General features: G+C 38.9%; 1 protein-coding gene across 2 annotated transcripts in view; it reads left to right on the top strand.

Annotated features, from left to right (window-relative positions):
* The window catches only part of SGCD (sarcoglycan delta), a 482,630-nt gene that overhangs the window by 23,494 nt on the left and 435,028 nt on the right, over nt 1-24,108 (top strand). Inside the window, exon 1 of one of the 2 annotated variants that reach the window (XM_004466363.5) lies at nt 11,423-11,705. The exons of the other annotated variant lie outside the window; for it this stretch is intronic. The gene's annotated coding sequence lies outside the window, so the exon portion shown is untranslated. Of the gene's footprint in view, nt 1-11,422; nt 11,706-24,108 lie in introns of those variants that run through there. 2 annotated transcript variants of the gene reach the window in all.

The raw sequence follows: 24,108 nt of genomic DNA on the forward strand, positions 1-24,108 counted from the left end.
GGCATACTTATTTACTCATTTGTCAGTCATTTTAAGACCTTGGGTAGTGGAAGATTTTAGCCTTTGCAATAAATATAAACCAGAACACAGAGACATAGGTAATCAAACAAAAGAAAGCTTAGAGTTAAAGTTGCTTCATGCTAGTAATTCTTTGAGTTAGTGTCCCTTTGGGCTTCGATTCCCTGCCCTGAAACTTTTAGAAAGTACGGGGACTGGAAAGCTATGGCTCTGACCTGCTGCCTGTTTTAGTCTCCTAAACTAAGAAGGATTTTCATATTTTTTAATGATTGAAAAACAACAGAAAACAAAATAAGAATAGTATTTTATGACACGAAAAAAAAGTGAGATTCAAATTCCAGAGTCACCAAAGTTTTATGGGAGCAGCACATGCTCATTCTTTTGTGCATTGTGAATTGTTACCTTTATGCTATAATGGCAGAATTGAGTAACCGTGACAATGTGCAGCCTGTGAATCCAAAGATAGTAATTCTCTGGCCCTTTACGGAAAAAGTGTGTCAAGCCCTGAGATGGTGAGATGAAGAGAGAGATTGCCAGTAAAGTACCTGATACACAGGGGTACTCAATAAATGGGACCATTATGGTTCTCTGACAATATTCTGTGAAAAGAGTCTGTGCAACTTCTCCAATTCTAGTTACAAAATATAATACCCAACAAGGCACTGTTTCCTGAAATAAGTCTAAGTATCTCTGAAGAGCTAAGGGAAATCAAATTTAAGGTAGGAAAACGATCTGAGTCTTAAGGACTAAAGGAAATATTATTTTAGTGGCTGGCACTGTTGGTTCTTAACATTTCAGGATACTGGGAGCATAGCCTCACAGTAAGTTGATGTGGTAGCTACCTTGATTAAATGAGTCCCAGTAACAGCTTTTTCCCCCCAAATGTAGACTCCCTATTCAAATTTATGTTTTCTCTGCTAATGAGACTCATTCTTGAATTCATAAATGCAGTTCAATTTGGCTTCTGTGCAGATGTGCATATGAAATGCAGCACAGGGCATGGCATGCTGGTTTTCTTCTGTTAAATATTTAGGCATCTATTCTAAAAAACTTCTCCTTTTCATGCAGCCTGGAAACCTTGGTTCATAGTTTCTGAAACTCCAAAAATTATAATTCTATAAACATTAAATTGATGATGAGTGGTCTTAAGTTCCCCATAATTAAATACAACAAAGAGTTCTTAGGGAAAAGCAAATTTAGTCAAATATATAAAATGAATTAAACAGAAACAAGAGATTAAATATAAAGGAAGGTCACTGTCTTGGTGAATAATTTATTCTGGCTCAACTGCAAGGATGTGCTGAAACTGCTCCTAGATATTAATTAATATAGAAATTTAAATTTTTTCTGTCTTCTGAAACTTAATTTATAGAGATTAAGCCAAAAATTAAATGTGAGATGTGATTTTCATGGTTGGAAAGTGCTTGAGATGTTAGGCAGAACACAAAGTAAATTGAAATTTTACGATTAATCTGAATAAATCAAACTTATCAAGTATAATATAGTTTTTTGTATCAGTTGTCCCAATTCCACCAGCACTACCATTACCAATGTGCAATGTGAGAATTTTTAATATTTTGACTTTGACTATTAAGAAACACAAGAGGTTTTGTTAATACCAATTAGGCACTACACACTCAAGTGTGACTTTATACTTCACATTGAGCCCCAGTACTGCTATAACTCTTCTGATAGTAGACTCTTTAAATGTTTCTTTAGAATAAAATATTGATACATGGTAATATGTTGGTGAGAGAGAATGGAATGAAGTGGCTCAGCTCCCATGATCTCTTAGAGATGTGTTAAATGGAGTGGGAAAAGAATTGACCCATTTCTGTAGCTATAAAACCTCTCCAATTCATTATTCTGCATTCTAGGTCTGGCAATTTATAGATGTTATGGTGATTTATTCATGAGGAAATCTCTTTGCCTAGAGTTCTTAGAGAAGGTCTTTCATAGCCTCAATAAGCAGGCTTAGAAAGTTGAGTCTGCCGGTTCAGCAAGAAGAATTCAATGTTTTATTGTGTTTTGTTTTTTTTATTTTTCTTTCATTGGCAGACTCACATGAACCAATCTCATGAGATTGATTCTAAATTAAAGACACCAATTTAAAAATTTACAATGAGAAATAAAAGTGTCCCATGCATGGAGAGAGCTGCACCTTTTCTTCCATTATGAGGATCTACAAAGAAAGAAGGAACAAAATGAGAAAGCAACTGATGCATTTGAAATCTCAACAGAGTTAGATAACAAGGATTTCTTAATGGCATTTGGATAAGTTAGCCTAGAGCCAGTCTTGCCAATGGTACCAGAGACACTCAAAGTCTTTCCCAGAAAGACATCTAGTACCTTGAGGACAAAGGCTTTCTATTAGTCTGTCAAAGGGGTGCTGAAGCAAAGTGCCAGAAATTTGTTGGCCTTTATAAAATGTAGTTATTTGGGGTAAAAATTTATAGTCACAAGGCCCTAAAGAGTTCAACTCAAAGTTGCTTTCTCACCAAAGTCAGTTGCCACATGTGGAAGCAGGTGATCACCGATCTCTGAAAGGCTTCAGCCCTCCCCTCTGGGCTTCCTTCACTCAGCCGCAGGCTGGCATAGGGCTTGTCTCCCATTGCTTCCTTTCTCTCCTGTCATCAGGCTCATTTCTTTCTAGGTTTTCTGTATCAGTCTTGGCACTCTTCCCAAGGTCAGCTGCAAACTCTCAGGTGAATGGCTCATCTTTCCACAGGGCCCCAAGATAAAAAAAGACACAGTTCTCTCTCTTGCGGTGTGCTTTCTTGAATGAGTGTCCATTTATGCTGGCCCACCTAGGGGCCTGAGTTATATCTTACTGATGTGGTTGAATCAAAGCCCTAGTCTTAGGTAATCTAATCAAGACCTCAACTGAATCCAATATAATCAAAAGGGTGGCACACCCAGAGTAGATTAGTTTACAAACCTAATCTTTCTCTTTTGGGAATTAATAAAAACATCTCAAACAGCCACAGGCTCTACCTGTTATATCTTCTATATCTCCAATGCATGGCACATAACATCTACTCAATAAATTTGAGTAGAATCCATTGGCTAAGACCCTTCTTGAAGTGCTCACTCCTTTCTTCCAACATCCATTAATGAGCTTTTCAATGGCAGGTTCTTTCATTAGTTATGCCAATGTAGTTGTATTAGGGTTGAATGTGCTCTCAGGTATACACTCCTTCTCTATGCTGACTTTCATATTTCTGTCCTCATCCAGTCCGTGTTTATGCTATAATTTCTCAGAGGACTGTTCTGCTTCCTGCTTTTGAGTATGTGGAGCAGAACACTACATTCTTTTGAAGTTTATTCCTATGAATCTGTTTTATTAGTACTCCATCCTAAGGTCTTCTAAGATATGACAGCAATGCATCTCGACCAGTTGGCCCTGCCTATTGTCTTCAACAGTTTCTATTAATTACAAGTGATGAAGCTCAAGTTATTAAAAATTGTGATGAAGTTTATCAAGACGGAAGCCTTAGAACAGGGGTTCTTAATCTATTTTGTTCCACGGACCTCTTTGCCTGTCAGGTGAAAACCGTGGGCCCCTTACTAAGTCCATACTATACTGTGTATTATTCACTAAATATACCACACCTGCACCAACACGTCCCCACAAGAGTAATGATTTTTTGGATTTCAGTTCAAGCTCTCTGACACCTTGTTAAGAACCCCTGCCTTAGAGAAAATAACCTAGCTATCAAGCCCTGCTTGATCTTCTACTGAAGATCAAGAAATCTTTTCTTTCAACTGATTCCAGCAGATATTTAGTGAGCAGTTGCTCTTTTAGTTCAGAGTTAAAGGTCTCTAAGACAAGTCTTTGTTTAACTTGGAATGGTGGCATTCTATCTTGGGACTCACCTTTTTATTATTTTACTAGCTTTACCCATTTTCATTTAAAGTAATACTCAGAAAACCTAAGACCTCCTGATTGCTTAAGAGGGAGTAAGGAGAGAAGTAGCTAACCAGATAACTCATCTTAGAACACAGATTGTATTTCAGGAAATTAATTCCAATGCGGAAAGAAGTGATACAATGAATCATCTCCTAGGATCACAGTGATTGCCCCTAGGTATCAAAAAGCACACATCTTTTGCCCTTCTCCACCAACTGTGTGACTCTGAGGAAAGTTACTTCCCCTCTTGAAGTCTCAATATTCCGATTTAAGTAACAGAGAGGCTGGACTTCATTATCTACATCCCCTTTTAGATCAGAATATGTGAAAGTCCACCAATTTTGAATTTTAAAAATAGTTTAAAATTCTCTTTCTAAACGGACTGCAAAAACAGAATAGGAATTTTTTTATTATTAGCAAGTTGTTTAAAATTCTTTTGCCTAAATCTGCAAAAACAGAAAGGGAATTCTTTTTATTATTAACAAGTTTCTTTATTACTAAAATGTTAATAACATTTATTAAGCAACTCTTATAATCCAGACACTATGCTAGTTCTATCCTGTATCAAATGAACTCCTTCTAAAAATCAAATAATTTGCAAAGCCTAATGTTGGACTTTCTCTCCTTGGCAGCCTTTAATTTTTTGGCGCACAATTGCTGTGTTTTAGTGTTGGTTTTTAGAGCCTGGCCTTTAGTTTCAAACAGGCCTCCTTCAGGGAGCTCATAATTTGCAAGTCGTTCCTGCATCTGACAGTTGTGTTTTATACCAAAGGGATGACATCTTCTTTGAATACTAATGTGATTGTGAAAATAAACTTGAGTGATGCTAGGCATTCTTCAAGCATAGGTCATAGTCATTTCTGCCTCCCCAGTGCCTAGCATGGAATCTGTTCCACTTTTGTTGATCAATAAATTATTAGTTTAATTGGTTATTTCCATGAAAAATCCATACATTTTATTTCCAAATAAAAATGTAATATATCAAGAGTTTTACTTTCAGAAAGTCGTAATGCAATGAAAAATTATGGATGAGAAGCGGACTTGGCCCAGTGGTTAGGGCCTCTGTCTACCACATGGGAGGTTCACGGTTCAAACCCTGGGCCTCCTTGACCCGTGTGCAGCTGGCCCATGCGCAGTGCTGATGTGCACAAGGAGTGCCGTGCCACACAAGGGTGTCCCCCGCATAGGGGAGCCCCAGGCGCAAGGAGTGAGCCCCATAAGGAGAGCTGCCCAGCGTAAAAGAAAGTGCAGCCTGCCCAGGAATGGCACCGCACACACGGAGAGCTGACACAACAAGATGACACAACAAAAAGAAAAACACAGATTTCTGTGCCGCTGATAACAACAGAAGCGGACAAAGAAGAACACTCAGCAAATGACACAGAGAGCAGAAAACTGGGGCAGGAGGAGGGGGGAGGGTAGAGAAATAATAAATAAATAAATAAATAAATAAATAAAGGATCAGAAAAAAAGTTAAAAGGATCAATGCACTGAGAAGGAAAGACTGCATGGAGATACATAAAGCCACACCAGTGTTTAATTTCAAAAAGGCGTATTTGCAATAGATTTCATTACTAGTCACATTAAATTAGCAAATATATTGATTCCTTCACAAAATAATGAATTAGCATGAGAAGAATTCACTGTGTACCATGAATATTTTTGAATTTCAAAAACAGAAGATGACTTCACCTTGGACCTTGTGTCTGGCCAATGGAGATATTCTCAAAGAGTGTGGGTCATTGGTTTGTCCCTCAGCCAAACCTCCTGGTCCAGAGTCCCTCCATAAAAAAGTCTCTTCAAAGTCAACCAGGCAATTTTGCCCTTGGTCATTGAAAAGTTGCATTGGATTTGCTCTGTTTTGAATAGCCAAAACAGGGTGTCATTCCTCATCAGGTCTCATTTGTGAAATAAACCCTCAAATGAAAGGAGAGCTTAATGGTACTGTTTTAAACATCTGTCACTAGCTTAACTATAAATAACCTCTTTTTTGCCTGTATAAAGTAAATGTTTTTTTTTATTCTTTGATTAAATATTGCCCCAAAATGTTTCAAGGGCCTCCCCTGAACAAAATGACTAAGTCTTGAATGCCCTGCTATTCTTAGTAGGCATAGGTTTTTTTTTCTGCCCACCACCAATTCTCCATTCCCTACTAATCTTAGTCTGTGTGGTACTGGTATGGTCAGAGCCATCCCCTCCCTTTTGCCTCTAGGGTTGTCATGTGAGCCAAAGATGGCCAAACCAAGGACCCCATCCTCCTGATCATAGAGATTTGTGCAGTCATGGACATGTAGCTCAAGTTGAGCCACCTGCACTCTCCCTGGAAAAGATCTTTTACCTTCTCTGTAAAAGTGAATTGGGGACCACCAGTGGACACCTTCCTACCCCGTGGAGAAAATGAAACTGAGAATGAAGACAAGAAAATTCTAGAGAAGAGGGAGATGGAATCTTGACTGTACCACCCACTATATCCAAAAAGGCCCTGACATACGCATCTTCTCAAATTTGCTCCATAACTACTCTGTGCCTCTGCAGTGCCCTCACTGTATTATCTTATCTTGACCTGCTGCCTGAGTGCATGGCGTGGCACACCCTTTCCCCAGTAATCGCAGCCTCCCTGTTTTGTGTCTCAGATCTTTAGGGCTTTGCCAGGCACCTGACTTGAGAATTTGTCACAAAGTCACTCAGATGAATGTATGAATAGTTTTCATTTTTTTTGACAACTATTTACATCTTATAAGAGAATTTAGGGGAAAAAAATTAACAGGTGGGAAGGATGAAATGAAATCTACAAGTCAATATACAGCCAGTAGGATTGTATGAATGGTCCTGCACTTAGGTTAAAACAAACAAACAAACAAACAGCTACATTCACTTACTTAAAAATAGCTCTTGTGTTCTTACTATGGTAAGACCATGGGGCAAAGTAGTAGGATATAGCCATGAGCAAATAGGCCTGGTCTCTGCCCTCATGGAGAATATGTATTGTCTATCAGGAAAGATTGACATGAATCAAAAATGCGAGTAAATATAAAATCACCTATGTTGATGAGTGCTCTTCTGTGGGCCTGGGCATCTAAGGGATTCAGGGAGAACAGAATACTAGAGGAAGTGATATTGGAATATAAATTGGAAGGCCAGATTTTAGTGAAATGAATGAAAACAGGAGCGTGAGGGCAGCTCTTCCAGGAAAAGGGAAGATCTTTCCAGAGAGAGAACATCTCTTACACAGATCCTGAAGTGGGAAGCTACATAATTTATTTGGAGGAACAGAAGGAGGTCAATGCTCTTAAAGAAACAGAAGAAGTAGTTAGACGTCCAGCTCAGGAGAACCTTCAAGTCACAGTAAGAGCTGCTGCCTTCCCCTTTCAGCCACTAGCAAGCCATCTAAGAATTTGAATCCACAAAGAGTCAGAATTAGGTTTGTGTATTAACATATCATGGGAACAAATGCTGCTCAAGGAGTTGAGCACCTGCTTCCCATGTATGAAGTCCTGGGTTCAATCCTTAGTACCTCTTTAGGAAAAAAAAATCATGGAACTAGATTCTTAAATCTAGTTCATAGCATAATCATCTTGGGGCTTTAAAAAAAGTATGGTTGCCTGATTCCCATCCATTCCAACAGGAGCATAATGTCTGGGATGCGACCCTGTCACTAGTAACTTTAAAATCCCCCCCAGTTGATTTTAATGTAAAGTGATGTCTGAGAGCCACAGATGTGATAATGATATGTGATATGTGTTTAATAGTAACAATTGTCATAAAGACTGAGCCAAACTGACTTCTCAGTAAGAATAAAAGTTACTGCCCCCAAACTTATTATTATTGTGGATTGCTTTAGTAGAAGTGTAGTTCCTGAATAAAGGAGGTGATTGTTCCTCTGCCCCATGGTAGACACAGCACACCTGAAAAATATGTTCACATCTCAGCACCACAGTTTAAGAGGAAATTAGCCAAACTGGAACATCCTCAGAGGACAGAAAATGAAGTGATTAAAAAGAATCTAAACCACAATGGGGAGAAATAATCAAAGGTACTGGATTTGTGTAAGCTATAGTCAAAAGAATTCTAAAGAAAGAAACACAATCATGATAATTTAGGACCCCTGTTTTCAAATAAATCAAAGTCTGTAATTTATTCAAAATGTAAAAATATGGGCCTACTATGTACCAATCTTAGGCATTTGGAAATATGGCAGGAGATGATGCAGACAAAACTCCCTGCCTTAATGGAGTTTATTTTCTAGTAAAAAATGAGGTTTTCTGGTTCATAAGCTCTTCAAGGTCAAAATTTGTAAGTGATATTTGTGGTTAACAGCTATAGAAAGTGTATGTGTTTTAGGGAGACATATTTCAGTTGTAATTTTAGAATGTTAAAAACTAGAAATCACTGATAAGCAAAGAGATGACCATCTGTGGAAGAAGTCAAGTAGGGTTAACCCTTGTAGAAGGGATTGAATAATTGAAAGGGAAGGACAAAAAGGTGTGATAAGAAGAATCCTATATGAAACTGAAAACCAAATATCATAATATTAATTATAAATTTATTGATATTTAATAATTACAAGTTTTGTTTAATCTAATATTTTAATGTCAAGATTTGATAGGACTCATTAAGTAATGGGGGAAGTAGTAGGCTAGTAAGACTTGTTCTAAGCACATTTGAGGAATCCAGTGTTTATTGGTACGTTAATAGAACAATGTTAGCATGAAATTACTAGGTTAGATATAAAACTGATTACTATCCTAAAGGGCAGTAAACCATCACTTTTGGAATTATCTTTTCTACTGGAGGGAAATTATTTGGATATTTACCAGACAAAGTCTCCAGGTTAACATGTAACATTACTAAATCCAGGATCTGTATTCATTAGCAATGAGTAGAACAAAGAGCGTTTGCCTGAGATAATTTTTGAGTGGACCTGACCACATATAACACTGAATGAACGATGCCTACCTTTTGACCTTATTTCCAAGATTTGATCATTTTTCTAACAATAGAAGATTAAGTCACTTTTTAGAATTTTCCAGCTAGTAGCAATGAAGCTGGATCTCAAATTGATACATATCTCTTTCCACATACCCACAGTGAAATGAGACATGGTAAGTCACTGGGAAACCTCAGGCCAGGGGCCTTTGGGTATCACTGTCGTTCTGCTTATGTATAAGCCTGAGCCTTTTTTCTAGTTATTTATTATTATTATTATTTAATTGGTTACCAAAACAATTGTAAAGCATTCAAATTAAGAACCACTGATCTTCTTTTAGTTCCCCAAAAGAAGCCAGGTGAGCACACGGAACGTGATTAGTAAAGAGTGAGTGATTCATTGACCACTTGCTACAAAGGCTGGAACCCTAGGTAGGAATGTGCTGCTTTAGAATCTTTAGCTGCTGTTCTCTCAGGGAAATTTCTTCCTCAACTTGTGGGCGTTTGTTTTGTTGTTAATTTAGGACTTCTCAGTTTCCAAACATGGGAATTGCCATTGTTAATGGTTTTCTCTTTTTAGATTGGCAACTTGGCGCTCTTACGGGGTGAAAAGAAAGTCCAGTTCTCTCAGGTGGCACTTTGTTTAGCCAATGTAACTGACTGCAGACTTAGTCTCACTGTTTTCCTTTCCTGTGAGTTAATTTTAGGAAAGACTTCGATGTTACCTTTAGGAAATAAATGAAGAGTACCTGTGGGGTAAACTTAATGTTCCGACACAGCATTAGGCCAGCTTCCTGTGTTTAAGGTGGTGAGCTCCTACTATGCAAAGGTAAGCTAGCAGAAAACTCAACTAGGCCAATCAGGTCATTTATCCTAGGAACTCACACTAGATGTGAGAGGACGTTTTTGCTTTCATGAGAAAAATGTTCTGGCTTTTGGTCTATTAAAATCAAACAAAAAACCTAAACTGAAATGTAATGGACACTTATGTGTCAGGTATTATGATAAACTTTTTATATGGATCATTTCATTATCTCACCTAATCCTCATCAAGTCTATGAGGTAGATTCTAGTAATTGTCTCCCTTTTACAGATGAGGAAACCGAGGCCCAGAGAGGTTTAGCAGGCTGACCAGGGTCCAGAGCCAACAAGAGGCAGGCCATGGGATTATAAACCTACTCTCTTAAATGCTACATGATCATGCCTCCCCAAGGTGATTCTGGGTTAGAAAAGTGCATAGGCAATTGGCAAGAATCCTGTGCTCCCACCTCAGCTCTCCTATTAACTGTCTTTACCATGTAGGCTAGTCATTGCATCTGCCTGGGCCTCAGTTTCGCTCTGGAAATGAAAGGTAGAAACAATTGGTTTGGATGGTCTCTGGGGTTTTTTCCAGCTCGAAAGTTCTCTGATCCTATTTCTATAATTGCATCCTGACCTTAGATGTGCACACTCCCTCCCCAGCACACACACACGCACACGCACACACATACACTCCATGCCAAGGCAAAAATCGAATCCTGTTGAATGTGCCCATTGCAATTTGATGCTAATCCCAAATGGCCACCAATTTCTATTATTTACAACAGCCCTTCAGGAACACACACCATGTTTAAAATCTGGCAAGCCAATTCTTTAGAATAAACTGATAATGGGGTGTGAATTTTGGAAGAGAATTGTTCCTATAAAAAAAAAAATTCAAAACAAATGCTGCTCCTTTCTTTAAATTGTCTCTTTTCTACAATGTTACCTTGACAACTTAGCTTTGGGCCTTTAGATATGTGGGGTTTTCAGTGTGAGAGAAAAGGGGTATCCTCCTATCTTTTGAGATTTCTTCTTGCATCATGGAAAGAGGAATTGTCATAGGCAGACCATAAAATCCAGCAGAATGTACCCAGGACATCTTGGTGGAATGTCATCTAGAAATAATCATAGGTTCCCTGAGTTAAGATGCATTTTGATTAAAGGTACATTCTTTTTCCTTCTGTTTCCTACAACAGTAAGACACCTTGCAGCAGCCCATAAAATGTTACAGTTTTGGGCCAATGCAGTTAAAGAGCAGAGAGCAACAAAAGTGCCTGAAAATTAATTGCATTATTTTTAGTTGCAGCAGCGAGACATGCACATATCAGGATGAGGAGATAACTCAGAAGTGCTGAACCAGTTTGGAAATGCTAAAAATATTGTTCTCCCTCCAGCAATTGAAATTTTGAGCAAAGACTTAGGTGACAGCAGGTAGGGAGATCAAATTAGGATCCATCTCTCTCAGCTGTAATAGGCTTGTTATCAGGACAGGCAGGAGTTCAGGCAACTAAGAGGGGTCAGCTGGGATTCCAGGTGGAAGGAGCAAGTAATAAAGGGGCAGTGGGGAGCAGAAGAAAGAGGAATTATCTCCAGCATCTAGCACCACAGAGCAGAGCCTGTGTGGAAAATGGCTGAAAAATCAGAATTGGTTCTAGAAGTGGTTTCCTTTCTGGTCGTGAGTGTGAGCGCAGCAGACGCCATGGGCGCTGCTGCCGGGGAGTGAGCCTGTGCTTGACACATGTGTTTCCCATTGATAGCTGGAGACAGCCCAGTAGCTGCGAGTTGGCCTGACAAAGCCGTATTGAAGTACAGAGTACGGTTTCAAAGCAGTCAGAAAAAGAACGGGAATGCTGTTCAGGAAATTCTTCAGGCATGGGCAGGGACTTGGCTGCATTTCTGCAGTTGGAAAATCTGACTGGGGCAGCTTCTGAGCGCAGGCTGGGCCTGCTCACACTCGGCCGGCTGAGCTGCCGGCCCCGTCGGAGCATCTCGGCATACCCTGGGACTGCAGGCGAGTTTCAGCTGCTGCTTTGTGGAACGCACAGGAGAGGTACAGTGCTGTTAAATTCTTACACTTCCACACCTCTCTTCCCTCTGTGAGCCGTCTGCCTGCTGTGTGTTTGCAGGCACTCTGAGTTTGTGGTGTGTGCATGAGTGCGTTTGTGTGTGTTAATTAAAAAGTTAGAGCTGGAGCACTGAAACATTTGGTGTGGAGTTGCAGTCTTTTCCTCAACCCCTTCAAGTTCTGATTTTTGGCGGGGCAGAGACACGTATTTAAAACTTCGGATGTAGCTGACAATACTACTGTTAAAAAGAAAAGTCTGTGGATCCTTTGTATTGTCACCGAACTCCAGCCTTCTGTAACTTTTCCTTTCTGCGTGGAAGGGCAGGTCATTGGCAAGAAGGATAATTTTAGATGCAACTGTCTGTGTTCTTTGCTTCATAAGAGTTCTGAGAGAGACATTTTAAACAGAAGATGGCTCTCATTTTAGGAGGGAATCAAGTTTGAAGTTTCTATTTTGGATCACACTTTCAGAGTGTAGGAGCAGATATGTATGTCTGCATTCCTGGCATCTTTTTAGGGGATTTTGACTGTCATGAAGAAGCCCCGTGATATATCTACCTAGAAATATGCTGGTTCAACATTTGCCATTCTGTTTGTATAATAATGTTTAAAATTTTTTCTCTGTTGAAGAAGTAACTTGCTGTTTTATTCTTAAAAATTGAGTATTTTATGAAATACAGACCACCTGAGAATCACAGAAAACAGTAGTTTACTCAAAATCATTGTTAAAAGATGGAATCATAACAGTTTGAATTTTATTGGTCAATTGATTTTATTATATACTTTACTGAAAAGAGTGCTTTTTAAAACAAATTTTAAATAATTTTCATCAAAAGAGGGATCTCGGTTTTCCTCTTCAGTTTTGGCTCTTCACACATCAGATATAATGAAATACATGTGTGTAATTTTATATTATGTATATCTAAAATATGTGTGTATTTTTGCTAGGAAGGCTGTATCTTATTTATACTTAGCCTTTAGTATGCACATAGTATGATGTAATTACATTTCAGAGACAGATTCAGCTCCGATAATGCTGGTCTAAATCTCACACTACTTATTAATTACCGATAGAGCAGTCAGTGGAGCAATCAGTGACAGCAAAGGGGCTTTCCAAAAGGGGCTCAGCCAAGAGTCTGGTTGGGGAGATGGATGAATGAGTGGAGACTTGGATAGTTAGTAAATAGCAAGAGAGTGACTAGACTTCTTGGGATCGGAACTGTATGAAAACAGGTGTGTGTTTCCTTCAGCATTTTAAAATCTGTAAACCAATAGTTAATAGTAGAGAGCAAGGTTAGTGGACGAAAAGTGAAGGGCTGGAGTTTCTCTTACATTTCTCTGGGTATAGTCTAGCCTGGATGAACAGAAGCAAGATTTGAGTCTGTTGAGGCTGAAGTTCTGTCTGTTGGTGAAAGTTCAAGATAGTCAGCAGTTTTAATTTCTTCATACTTTTGTACTTGGAGGAAGGAATTGGGATATGGCTAGCAGCAGGATTTCTTCTCAGATGATTTAAAAATGTTTTCTTTACCAAACTTATCTTCGGGTTGGGTTGGGGAAGGGGAGGTTTCAGAAAGGCAGGACTTTGGGCAAAGAAGGGGTAAGTTGGAAACATACAGTGACTACGTTTCATTTTTGCCTAAAGTACCTACTGAATGTGCAAGTTGCCAAGACAGATTAGGAACTGACCAAGCTCACTGTCAGGAAAAAAGGACACTCAGTGGGGGCTCTATTGTCATACTCCCCTAAATTTAGTGCCCTTCAAATGTTGAGCAGAAGAGGCATGAAACAGCATCTCCAGGTTGGAGGATTACAAACAGCAGTGCCTATTACTTGGGAGAAACTCTAGACAACCTCTCTTTTAGAAGTAAAAGAGGGTCGAATCAAGTCTCCCATGAGATTTGAAAAGGAAAAAAAAAAAGAATAATCCAGGGCAGAGGTGCAGATGATGGGAAAGAGGAGTTGCCACACCACGAACTGGGCGGTGGAGGGTGAGGTCTGAGCATAGGCATGAAATACACCTTAGAAACAAGCCATCATCTATGTGGGATCTAAGCCCTCTCTCGATATAGAGCTGGAATGGACATCGCCATCCCAGGGTCCACAGGATGGAGGAATAAAATATGGATTAGAGTGGAATTACTGATATTCTACTATAGAACAATTATGACTAGTAATAGAAGAAATTAAAGCACTGATGTGGAGAACATGGCCACGGTAGTTGCTAAGGACGGGGAGAGGGAAGAAGAGATATGATGTGGGGGAATTTTGGGGACTTGGAGTTGTCCTAAATGATATTGCAGGGTCAGATGCTGGACATTATATATCCTGCCATAACCCACTGAATGGGCTGGGGGATAGTGTAAACTGCAATGTAAACTATAAGCCATGTGGTGCAGCAGTGCTCTAAAACGTATTCACCAAATGCGATGAATGTGCCACAATGACCAATGATGAAGGAGATTGTTGATGTGGGAGGAGTGGGGAGGGAGTGGGGTGTGGGGTATATGGGAACCTCTTATATTTTTTAATGTAACATTTTTTGTGATTTATGTATCTTCAAAAAAATACAATTAAACAGTTAATTAAATAATGAAAAAAGGAAACACGCTAAAGTCACCTGGCACCTATTTGTTCAACTTGTTGTGTATGGATAAAGCAAGGCCTCAGGGTAGAGAATTGTTTTACCCTCTTTACTATAGGAGACCTCACAGTCAGCCTGCCCAGCTTTCTGGAAGTAACCAGAGAGCACATTTTGCAAGAATGCCATTGCCTGAAGGTTTAGATTTCCTAAGCAGGGTGGGGGCAGGCTCTTAAGGCCTTATTTTTAACCCATATTTGATCCTTCCAGAGATATTTCTGTTAGGGAATTTGAGTGAAAGGTCCAGGTGGAGATGGATGAATGATTGCAGTGAGCAAAGTTTGTTCAAGGCCCTTCCCATGGACACTTTATTATTGAGAGACACTTTTGAAAGTGAATGCTAAACGTTACATGTGCTTTATTTTAGTGAACAGATTTCTTCAATTTTATTTATTTATTTGCATATATCTCCTTGGAGATTATACATCTCTAAGGGTATTACTACATTTTTTGGTGAAAGTATTTAATATTGGTTTCATCTGATTAGGAAGTCCATAGAATCGTAGATTTGATCTGCTGGAAGGGACTTGAGCAACCCTCTAGTCCAGCATTTCTTCAAAGTGAGTTACATGCAGACCCCTTTTAACAGGAGGGGAAAAAAGCGTCCGTGTCCCCATTGTTGTTGATTTAATTATTTTATTGCACTGTTATTTAAATATGTACAAATGAACAATGCTTATATGTCACTTCTTTGTTTTAAGCATTCTAGAGGAACTATAACAATAAAATTAATAAATTAAAGGAAAACTATGTAAGTAATATTAAATTTTCTTGGGGAGCTGATGTAGCTCAAGTGGTTGAGCTCCTGCTTCCCATATACAAGGTCCCTGGTTCAATCCCTAGTACTTCCTAAAAACAAACGAAAAACCAACTCTCACTAGGGAGAGGATGTAGCTCAACAGCTGAGCACCTGCTTCCCATGTAAAAGGTCCTGGGTTCAATCCCCATACCTCCTAAAAAATAAAAAAATAAAATAATATCAAATTATCAATATTGGTCTCTTATGTAGAGGGCACTTTACTGGTATTAAACAAAGCTTACCATGTGAACTTGGGGCTGCCTGCTATCTGGAAATGGTTTGGATTCCAGCACTCTCATACTGATGAATCTTAGATGGATGCTTGATTCCTCTACTTTTCTCTTTTCAACTCTGTCTTCACTTCCATGCCATGATGTCTGTTTTAGTTAGCTAGGCTGCTGGAATGCAATGTACCAGAAATGGGTTGGCTTTTACAGTGGGGATTTATTAACTTATAAGCTTACATTTCTGAGGTCATGAAAATGTCCAAATTAAGGCTTCATTAGGTGGTTCTTCCTGAAGATCAGTTGTCACTGATACTGGACTCCTCTGTCATATGGCAAGGCACACGGCAAGGCATGTGGTAGTCTCCCTTCCCAGGGTTTCATTGCTTCAGCTTCTGGCTCCCTCGCGCCCACTTGCGCCCCCTCTCCCTGTATTCATTTTCCATTTATAAAGGACTCCATTGAGAGGATTAAGACCCACCCTGGGTCACACTTTACTGAAGTATTCTAATCAAAAGTTTCCATCTATAGTAGGCTCACAACCACAGAAATGGATTAGCTCTAAGGACATGGTTTTTCTGGGGTTCATAAAAGCCTTAAAGTGTCACAGTGTCCTTAGAGCTGCACCTGGAAGGAATGTGCCATCTTGTGTTGTATCAGTCTTGCTTCTTTCTCATTATTCATGCCAGTTAGACTAGAATCTGTTGTTACCAACATAGTCATAAAATGAATGCAATTGCAGACTTAGCCCTTGGTCATAAGTCGAATCCACATTTCCAGGAGAGAATTTGTTTTTCATTTTTTCAGAATTTGTTTTAATAAAATAAGCAAATTAAAAATTTCAAAGCAAGTAAACAACTTTCTCAGTCCCTTGCTAAAGCCTGAGGATTCCTTGTGGTCTAGGTACCTCAAGTTAGAGACATTGCCCTGGCAATTCTAAGTCCGTGGTGGTACCCCCAAAGGGATCTGGGGAAGTTCTGGGCATAGCTGTCTGCATTTCTTTGTGACCCCAGCCACTTTTATTTGTTTCATATACTAGAGATTTCATTTGAAAAGAGGGTTTTAATGCTATATCAGTGAGCATTGCTTTTGGCTGCAAGCAATAGAAACCCTGCTGAAAGAAGCCTGAACATATAGGGACATTTTTTTGCATATGGATATAGACCAGATATGGACAATCTAGGAGAGTTGCAGCAGCTCAATAATGTTCACAGCCAAAGTTTCCTCTCTGCTCCACTGTCATCTGCATGTGAGCTCATCTCCCCATGCTGCATCTTCTGGCATCATGTTCAAGTCAGGGCAAAAGTGGAAGAAACTTCAGGGAAAAACATTTTTCCTTGTGTTCCTTTGTCCCCTGTAAATTTGCATTCACATCCCCAAATATATAGCCAGAACTGGGTCATATGCCCCCATATCAGGCACTGGCCCCATGGAATGATATCACCCTGACTGGTTTAGGCCAATCTTGTTTCACCCTCAGAGTCTGGGGTAGGAATTCAACTTTAGATCAAGGGCTTTCTGCCTAATAAAGCATTAAAATTCTATTAGCTGTAAAGAGCAGGGAGGATGTCTGTGAGGAGGTAAGGACAGTGTTGGCCTCAAATGCCTAAAAATGAAGGAAATAGGGGAGCATATGTAGTTCAGTTGTTGACTGCCTGCTTCCCATGTATGAGGTCCTGGGTTCAATCTCCAGTAGTCCATTTTTTAAAAAATTATTATTTTTTATTTTTTTAAATTAATAGAACACAAGGAATATTACATTAAAAAACATGATAAAACAAAAAACATAAGAGGTTCCCATATAACCCACTCCCCACTCTGCAACACATCATTATTGTAACTTGTATTTTTTTTAAGATATATATATCACAAGAAAAACTGTTACACTAAAATATATGAGCTTCTTGTATATCTCCCACTCCCCCACCCCATTCCTCCCACACCAACAATTTCCCTCATCATTGCGGCACCCTCATTGCACTCGGTGAACACATTTGGGGACACTGATTCACTACACAGATAATAGTTTACCCTGTAGTTTGCTCTCTCCCCCAGTACATTCAGTGGGTTATGGCAGGGTATATAAAGTCCAGCATCTGATCCTGCAATATAATTAAGGCAATTCAAAATCCCAAAAATGCCCTGACATCACATCTCTTCTACCCTCTCCCAGCCCTCAGCAACTACTGTGGCCACTTTCTCCACCTCGATGCTAAAATTTCTTCTATTACTTGTCACAATAGTTTTATAGTAGAATATCAGTCAGTCCACTCTTGTCCATATTTTATTCCTCCATTCTGTGGACCCTGGGATGGCAATGTCCCCTCCACCTCTAGATCAAGAGGGGGCTTAGATTCCACGTGGATGATGGATGCAATCCCTCTGCTTGCAGTTTTAGGCACTTTTGATTCCCCGGTGTGGTTGTTGACCATCTTCATCTCCCTGTTAGCTGACCTAGGTAAGACCAACAACCCAGAGAGTAGGAGTCACCACTCTGCTGAGGCTCAGGGTGCAGCTGGCACATGGACAGTCCAGAGAGTCATGTCTCCTGAGTATGGACAATCCCTAGCACCAACCACAGGTTCAGTAAAAGTGACAGAAGAGGCATGGATAGAAAAGTCACATGTGAGTCCAGCTCCATCACACTCAGGAGCACAAATTCCAAAGTAGGGCCCCCTGACATGGCACAGAGATCCAAATCCATCTGCCATGATTGGGTCTCCATAGCCTTCAGAAGAACCAGTACCTAGGGTTGTATCTATTTTGGCTTTTTCTGGGGTCCTGCTGAGGTGTGCATAAGTGTGACCCCTCTGATGACCTCCCGACTCTTTTTTGAAGACTCTTAGCTATATCATCTCATTTGTCTTTGCCATTTCCCCCTTTTATTCAAGGCCAAAGAGCAGTTTTTAACACTTGATCCAACATGTAGGCTGAGATATTCTGCTGGTCTGAGTTGACCCTTTTATTCAAGGTCTCTTTCTAGTTGCTTCTCCAGTTAGTGATTGGTAGTAATCCCTTGGTGCTAGGGAGGCTCATCCCCAGGAGTCATGTCCCACATTGGGGGAAAGGTAATGCATTTGCGTACTGAGTTTGGTTTAGAGAGTGGCCACATTTGAGCAACATGGAGGCTCTCAGGAAGTAACTCTTAGGCACCCTACAGCTCTAGACTTAGTTCACTTTTCAAGCACACAGGCTCCTAAGCATAGTCATCAGTATCAAGGGCTCATTATTGGACCATCCTTCCTTGTTGATCTTTGCCATCGCACTCGGGCCCGGTACTCCTTTGAAAAAAAAGAATAAAAAGGTTTAGAAAACACTATTCTAATAATCCAATTCTTATATTTTAAAGAAGAGGACCCTGAGACAAGAAAAGATATGTTGTTTGCTAAGGAACATAAGTAATTCAAGACAAAGGCAGCACTTCTTTTTCCTTGGCTCTTTCATCTGGTGTTGGCTCCATGTGAGCTGCCTTGTTTCAGTAACGACAGCTAGTACCATGCTAGAGAAAAAAAGTGTTATAATGGAATTTTAGTAGTGAAACTCCCATAGAAAATACCTGCTTCCATGTTCTCAAACTTATTAAATCTCTGAGGTTAGACTTGAGCAATCCCTGTAGTTTTAAAAACTCTGAGTGATTTTCATGAAGCCAGCCAGACATTACTTCACAGAACTGGGTTTGTTAAATACTTGTGACTAAAACTTCCATCCCCAGCAGGAATCCCATGTGTAGTCTTCCTGACAGATGTCAGCCCGATGTGATGGCAGTGCCTTCAGTGGCAGAAACCTCACTATACTGCAGGGTAACCTTGACTGCTGTTTCTCATTTCATACCTCATCAGGTTGAGCCAAGTTTCTCTCTCTGTCCTTACTAACCTGTGGCCCTGACACTCTCTCCGAAACCACATCTGACGACGATGACGACGGTGGTGGTGGTGGTATTGGTGCATAAGTAGGGTAGGGGGAGGGAGTAAAGGTGGAAGTGGTCAGGATTCTTGGGATAGGTCCTGGCTTTGCCAATGCCTATAATCTCTGGCCTCAGTTTTCTCATCTGCAAAATGAATTACACAGGTCAAGATAAAATGAAGATGTGAGACAACACAAAGAGACGGTGTTTTTCACTGAATCTTTCAGGCTACTTTTCCTATGTTGCTGAGATTTCTCTGCAAGTTCTACTACCACTTTTATTTCACCTTTGCTGCCACACAGAAAGGTGATAGTCATCATTATTGTTTCAAATTCCTATTGCGAAGTGCGAATCGCCTCATATGAAGGAAGCTATGTAAGCCGTGGCCTCTGACCTGCCTCTCAACAGAGCTGTAGGCCTGGAGGAGGACGTGTCACCAAGGTTCACTTAGTATATAAATCCTGGGAGATTGGTTTGCTCTGAAATCTTTGCTGGTGGTTGTGCTAATGGAGCTTCGGGTGTGTGGGTGGAAGTGGATTCCATTGCTTTATTCTTTTTCATTTTTTTTTTAACCAATAAAGCAGTGGTACCCATTAAAGCAAGCACAATTCCCTGATTAAAAAACAAACAAAAAACTGTATTGCCAGGGATTAGAAACTCCCTCCTTGTTCAGACCACTTTCCCTTGCCAGAGTGATAGGATCAGACATTTTTGTAAGCACCCTGACTTCCAAATAATATTTTTCTGAATGGCTGGAAACTGTGCAGTTACTTGTCAGGGTCAAAGTATTCAGCCACTGCAACTGCTTTTATCAAGTTCACCATAAATAAATATCAGGGTTGGCTCCCTTCTCAGAGCAAATAATTTGACAACATCCCATTATATTAGTTTTGATTAAGGTTGTGCTTCTGGGCATGACATGGTCAACAAGAGAAAGATTGCTTAAGAGTAGAGACAGCTGAGAAGCTGTTCCTGTTCTGACAGATGGCTGTCCTCTCTCTCATCTTTCTTGCTCCTTCCCTCTATTTCTTTATCCCATTCCTTTCTTCCCATAGTCAATTTTTTTCCTTCCATTGTTTATTCACTATATGTTTACTCAAGTCACCATATGCTCTGTTAGTGGTCAGGGGTATTGGTAAAAGACCAGAGTCCAAACAGAATTGCTTTTCACATCAAATGCCAAACCCTGACTCCTAAAATTGTCAGTGACCTTCAAAGGGTTGTGGCCTCACTTCTGTCTCTGGCAAAACTCTTCCTGATATTTCAGGAAGCCCAGGACCAAACAGCAAGTCAAAAACTGACAATGCAAGGGCTGGCCTGTGGGTGAATTTGGGCCAACAAAGTTCTTTTTATTTTATTTATTCTTCCTTAGAGAAGTTGTGAGCTTACAAAACAATCATGCATCATGTATAGAATTCCCATACATCAACATTCCACCAGCACCTGACATTGTCATGAAACACTTGTTACTGATTATGAAAGAGCATGATCAAACTATTACCACTGTGGTCCATAGTGTACATATTTTTTTTCATACACATACTATTATTAACACTATGTATTAGTGTTGTACAATTGTTATAGTTCATGAGAGAGCACTCTCAGATTTGTGCTGTTAACCATAGTCCATCTTCCAGCACATGGTTCACTTTGTTATACAGTCCCATGCCTTGTATATACTAACCAAAGTACACACTCAGTGGCTCCCACTTTCATCAGTGTTATGCAGTCATCACCCCAGTAAACCGTTCAATATTTTCCTTAGTCCAAAAGAAAAAATCCCACACCCCCCTCTATTGACCATTAGCATTGATATAGAACCTCTTTGACACTGATGCAAGAATATCAATATTTCTGCTAACTATAGTCCATAAGTTACATTATTTGTATTTTTCGCATGTATCACTATATTCTTACGAATTCGTAATAGTGATGTACATTTGTTCTAGTTCATAGAACATTCTTGTATTTGCATTATTATTAACAATCCCCGTCCACCTCCAGGTTCATTAGGTTCAAATTGACATTTACATCCCTAGACCATCCCTTTCAGCCACAATCCCATTTATAATCCAGCCATGTTAGTTACACACATTATAATGTGTTGCCATCAACTCTACCCATTTCCATATTATAGTCAAGTTAATTGAAAATTCTACATACATTAAGCATCAGTACCCCTTCTAAGTTCTCATCCTATCTTCTAGTAACCTATAGCCTCGGTTTTAACTCCATGTGTTCATTCTACATGTTTAGTTCATATTAGTGAGACCATACAATAATTGCCCTTTTGTGCCTTTCTTATTTCACTCAGCAAAATGTTCTCAAGTTTCATTCATGTTATCATATGTGTCCCAACATTTCTTCTTATGGCAGCATAGTATTTCATGCATGTACCACATTTTGTCTATCCATTCATTAGTTAGATGGACACTTGGTTGTTTCCATCTTTTGTTAGTTGTGAATAATGCCACTATGAATATCAGTGTAAAAATATCCATTCTATCCCTGTTTTCAGTTCTCCTAGATATATCCCTAGTAGAGGAACATACAGCAATTCTATATTTAGCTTCCTGAGGAATCACCAAACTGTCTTCTATAGAGACTGCACCATTCTATATTCCCATGAACAGTGAAGGAGTGTTCCTATTTCTCCACATCCTCTCAGCACTTGTTTTTTTCTGTTTTGTATATAATGACCACTCTATGATGTGTGAGATATCTCATTGTAGTTTTGATTTGCATTTCCCCAATAGCTAGTGATATTGGATATTTTTTCATGTGCTTTTTCACCATATGTATTTCCTCTTCCTTTTATTTAGTTCTTCTTTGATTTCTTTTAGCACTGCATTGTAGTTTTCTGAATACAAGTGTTTTATGTTCTTAGTTAACTTTATTTATAAACATTTGATTCTTTTTGTTGCTATTATAAATGGAACTTTTCCCTGATTTCCTATTCAAATTGGTTATTACTAATGTATTGAAACACTACTAATTATTGAATTGAGTAATTTTGTATCCTGCCTCTCTGCTGAACACGTTTTTTAGCTCTAGTAGCTTTGTTGCAGATTTTTCAGAATTTTCTAGGTATAGGATCATATCATCTGTGAATAGAGAAAATTTTACTTCTTCCTTTCTAGTTTAAAGAGCTTTTATTTCTTTTTCTTCCTTGATTTCTTTAGGAAAACTCCTACCTCTACATTGAACAACACTGGTGAAAATTGACATCCTTGTCTTGCCCCCAGTCTCAATGGAAAATCTTTCAATCTTTCACCATTGAGTATGATGTTAACTGTGGGTTTTTCATATATGCCTTTTATCATGTTGAGAAAGAGTCTTTCACTTCCTGTCTTTTGGACTAATTTTATTGAGAAATGATGCTGTATTTTGTCAAATGACTTTTCTGCTTCAATTGAGATGATCATGTGATTTTTCTTCACTGATTGATTTTCTTCTATTGAACCACCCTTCCAGGCCTGGGATAAAACCCACTTGATCATGATAAATAATTCTTTTAATCATTGGATTCAATTAGTGGGTATTTTGTTTAGGAGATTTGCATCCATATTCATTAGGGAAATGGGTCTGTAGTTTTCTTTTTTCATAATACTTTTTTCTGGCTTTGGTATTAGGGTAATATTGGCTTCATAGAATGAGTTTGGCAGCATTCCTTCTTGTTAAATTTTTTAGAAAAGTTTGAGTAAGATTGGTATGAAATCTTTGAATCTGTGGTAAAATTGACCTGTGAAGTGTTCTGCTCCCAGGCTTTTCATTTTGGGGAGTTGTCTGATGACTGTTTCGTTTTCTTTGCATGTGATTGCTTTGTTGAGATCTTCTATTTCTTCTTGGGTCAGTGTAAGTTGTTCATGTGTTCCTAGGAATTCTTCCATTTCATTTATATTGTCTGTTGGCTCACAGTTCATTGAATCTTCTTATTATCTCTTTTTTTTTTTTTTTTTCCTATGGAGACTGTAGTAACATCCCTATTTTCATTTGATTTTTATTTATTTGCATCTTTTCCCTTTTTTTTTCTTTGTCAATTTAGCTAAAAGTTTGTCATTTTTATTGATCTTCCTGAAGAACCATTTTTTGGTTTTGCTCATTCTATTTTTTGTTGTTGTTGTTGTTCTCAATTTTATTTATTTCTGCTCTGATCTTTGTAATTTCATTCCTTCTGCTTGCTTTGGGCATAGTTTGTTCTCTTTCTACTTCCTCTAGCTGTTTAGTTCAGTCATTAATTTTAGCTTTTCTTTAATGTAAGCATTAAGGGCTATACATTTTCCTCTCAACACTGCTTTCACTGCATCCCATAGGTTCTGTTATGTTCTTATTTTCATTCATCTAGAGATATTTATTGATTTCTCTTGCAATTTCTTCTTGACCTATTGATTATTTAATATTGTGTTGTTTAATATCCATATATTTGTTAATTTTTGCTTTTTCTGCCTGGTCTTGATTTCCACCTCTATTCCCTTATCAGAAAAAGTGCTTTATATAATTTCAATCTTGTTTAACTTATTGAGATTGGCTTTTTGACCCACCCTGTGGTCTATCTTGGACAAATATATATAAGTACTTGAGAAGAATGTTTATTCTGCTGTTTTGGGGTGAAATGTTCTGTATATGTCTATTACATTTAGTTTGTTTGTCATATTATTCAAGTTCTCTGTTTCTTTATTAATTCTATGACCAGATGATCTATCCAATGATGAGAGTGGTATATTGAAGTCTCCAACTAATATTGTAGAGACATCTAGCTTTCCCTTCAGTTTGTTCATATTTGCCTCAAGTAATTTGGGGTGTCCTGGTTAGGTGCTCATACC

The sequence above is a fragment of the Dasypus novemcinctus genome, chromosome 2 (genome assembly GCF_030445035.2).
Source record: "Dasypus novemcinctus isolate mDasNov1 chromosome 2, mDasNov1.1.hap2, whole genome shotgun sequence".
NCBI lineage: Eukaryota > Metazoa > Chordata > Mammalia > Cingulata > Dasypodidae > Dasypus > Dasypus novemcinctus.